Source organism: Pollicipes pollicipes, unplaced genomic scaffold, assembly GCF_011947565.3.
Source record: "Pollicipes pollicipes isolate AB1234 unplaced genomic scaffold, Ppol_2.1 Scaffold_7254;HRSCAF=8740_pilon_pilon_pilon, whole genome shotgun sequence".
Classification (NCBI taxonomy): domain Eukaryota; kingdom Metazoa; phylum Arthropoda; class Thecostraca; order Pollicipedomorpha; family Pollicipedidae; genus Pollicipes; species Pollicipes pollicipes.
This window is the reverse complement of record NW_023597049.1, coordinates 46,711-49,998: the sequence shown is the minus strand read 5'-3', so window position 1 is coordinate 49,998 and position 3,288 is coordinate 46,711. Positions and strand designations below refer to the sequence as shown.

At 49.3% G+C, this 3,288-nt stretch overlaps 1 pseudogene; it reads right to left on the bottom strand.

Moving 5' to 3' along the window:
• Positions 1–934: 934 nt before the first annotated feature.
• Positions 935–2,428, bottom strand: LOC119110994 (tubulin alpha-1D chain-like; annotated as a pseudogene).
• Between the last annotated feature and the right edge of the window lie 860 nt (positions 2,429–3,288).

The following is a 3,288-nucleotide window of genomic DNA, read 5'->3' as shown; positions in this document are numbered from 1 at the left end:
CGAAAGGGCCTTCATTTCCGTGGCTGTTTTTTACGGGGGAAATCCTGGTTATGACTGTTGTCACGTTGTATGACAAATAAATCTTCAGCAATTGAGTTTTATTTTTGTCAAAAATGCAACGACATAAACTCATGTCTTGTGTGACATTCGACGAAATGGTACGTTCTCATGGCACATGGAAACTCTAGCAAACTATTAGTCATTGATCCGAACTCAAAATTCTGACCAAGCTCTGTCCAGGCGGTATTCTGACATCTAAACACTGAAGACAGATTCCTTCCGAATGGCCCCCACTGTCTACCCGCTCGAGAAATTTCGCCTCCCCAGGGGAAACAATGTTGAGGCGGGCGAATAATTTTTAGAAGTTGGGTAGTCTTATTTACCAAGTGGTATAGAGAAGTCAACTAGATAGCATTATATACTAGTGGGAAACAATGGTAGGTGTATATCGAGCATAGTAACCATGACATTTTATTATTACGAAAATATGCTATGCGAATTACGCGCGGACAAAGACCTCTATCGCCATTCTCCTTCCCACCCGTCTCCCCGTCCCACCCGTCTCCAAACTTGCCTCCACGTCAAAGCTCCTAAAGTACAACCTAGCCCGCCCCCCCCCCCCTCAACACTTCTTAAACGTTCCTACGCTTACGCGGGTGTCCTATGGCTTACCTCGTCCCCGTCCCCGCCCCCACAACCAAAAGTGATGATAAGCAGAGTGGAATTACAATCCACAGCGCTCCTTTCATACATAATTATGAATAAAAACAAAGATCATTTCCATCGAGAACGATCGATAGTTTTGTTATACCTTTTGAGACATGCAACAATGAGCGTTCAGTCTCAGACAACATACAAATCAGTGTGTGCTTGTTCTTTGGCGTAGAAAAAACTGTTTACAGTTGAATGTGGAAGCTGTTTATTCAGAAAAACAGACAATTTTCGCGTTTTAGTAGCCCTCTTCTTCTTCGGCTTCCCCTTCGACAGAGTCCATGCCGACCTCCTCGAAATCCTTCTCCAGCGCAGCCAGATCTTCGCGAGCCTCGGAGAACTCGCCCTCTTCCATGCCCTCGCCGACGTACCAGTGGACAAACGCGCGCTTGGAGTACATCAGGTCAAACTTGTGGTCGAGCCGGGCCCATGCCTCGGCAATGGCGGTGGTGTTGGAGAGCATGCACAACGCCCGTTGGACCTTGGCCAGGTCCCCGCCCGGCACCACTGTCGGCGGCTGATAGTTGATGCCCACCTTGAAGCCAGTGGGGCACCAGTCGACGAACTGGGATAGTCCGCTTGGTCTTGATAGTGGCAATGGCGGCGTTGACGTCCTTTGGCACAACATCGCCGCGGTACAGCATGCAGCAGGCCATGTACTTGCCGTGGCGCGGGTCGCACTTGACCATCTGGTTTGCCGGCTCGAAGCAGGCGTTGGTTATCTCGGCGACGGACAGTTGCTCGTGGTAGGCCTTCTCGGCGGAGATGACCGGCGCGTAAGTGACCAGCGGGAAGTGGATGCGTGGGTACGGCACCAGGTTCGTTTGGAACTCGGTCAGGTCGACGTTGAGGGCGCCGTCGAAGCGGAGCGAGGCGGTGATGGAGGAGACGATCTGACCAATCAGGCGGTTGAGGTTGGTGTAGGTGGGACGTTCAATGTCCAGATTCCTCCGGCATATGTCGTAGATGGCCTCGTTGTCAACCATGAAGGCGCAGTCCGAGTGCTCCAATGTGGTGTGAGTGGTCAGGATGGAGTTGTAAGGCTCAACGACGGCTGTGGAAATCTGAGGAGCAGGATATACAGCAAACTCCAACTTAGATTTCTTGCCGTAATCAACGCTCAAACGCTCCATCAGCAATGAGGTGAAGCCGGAACCAGTGCCTCCTCCGAAACAGTGGAAGATGAGGAAACCCTGCAGGCCGGTGCACTGGTCCGCAAGCTTCCTCACCCTATCCAAAACCAAATCGATGATCTCCTTGCCGATGGTGTAGTGGCCGCGAGCATAGTTGTTGGCCGCGTCTTCCTTGCCAGTGATCAGCTGCTCCGGATGAAACAGCTGGCGGTACGTGCCCGACCGCACTTCATCCACAACGGTCGGCTCTAGATCGACAAAGACTGCTCGGGGCACGTGTTTCCCAGCACCCGTCTCGCTGAAGAAGGTGTTGAAGCTGTCATCGCCACCGCCGACGGTTTTGTCTGACGGCATCTGGCCATCGGGCTGAATGCCATGCTCCAAGCAATACAACTCCCAGCAGGCGTTGCCAATCTGGACGCCAGCCTGGCCGACGTGCACGGAGATGCACTCACGCATTGTTGAGGGTGCTACAACTTCGTTTACAGAGAAGAATGGATCTCGATTTAGAGGGAAGACGCGTTACGGAGTCTTCGCTCCAGAATGCGATTTGGGGAAACAAGCGTCAAAGGAGAGAAGGAAACTGAAAATGGCTTTGGCGTTGGTCGAGCTAAAAAAGCTCGGTGTCTTGATTTTTAGAAGTGGTCTCGTGATCGGATGCCGAGATTTTGATTGGTTGAGATTTCCCGCCCTACCGGGATTATGTCTGGGATGGCTTATATCCTTCATTATTACTACAGTTGAAACCTTCCTATAAAGATGTGACATGGTGTGAGCAACAAATGCCAAGTTGTCCAGGTTATGAGAGTGGCAGCAGCCTTATTCCTCGGAGAAAAACCAGGACAACGGAGATACAGATGGGTTGGTATTTCGTCAAGATGCCTTTACCGAAACAGTGCCAGAATAACTCTGCTGTTATTAATATATCTATAGGCATATAAGGGCACATTGCCGAAATATCAACCCATCTATATCTCCATTCTCCTGGTTTTTCTCCGAGGAATAAGGCTCTTACTACTGCCTTGTGTATATGAATGATGTCCATCACGAATGCACTGAACAACTGATTACCAGATTTTCCAAATATCAGTTCTTTTGCTGAAAACTGACCTTCTTTGCACCAGGAGGCTCTCGTCAAACAAGGATATCAAGCCATCTTTGGACGGTGATCAAAGATATTAAACATTTTACTCCAATTTAATATTAAACTCCAGTAAGTCCATACGATTGCTTGATATCGTTGTTTCACCAGAACATCCCCGTGAATTTAATGCCGTATATCTTTATCTAAGAGTTTGACGGCGGGTTATTTGAGGACATGACAGCAACAATAATTTACAATGGCTCTTAATAATTGTGGGCTGGGTTTGCTGGGTCATTTTACCAGTTCTACGCCAAGTAGTGGTATCATTTGTGTCATGTGTTTGTTCAAACGTTTTGCCGG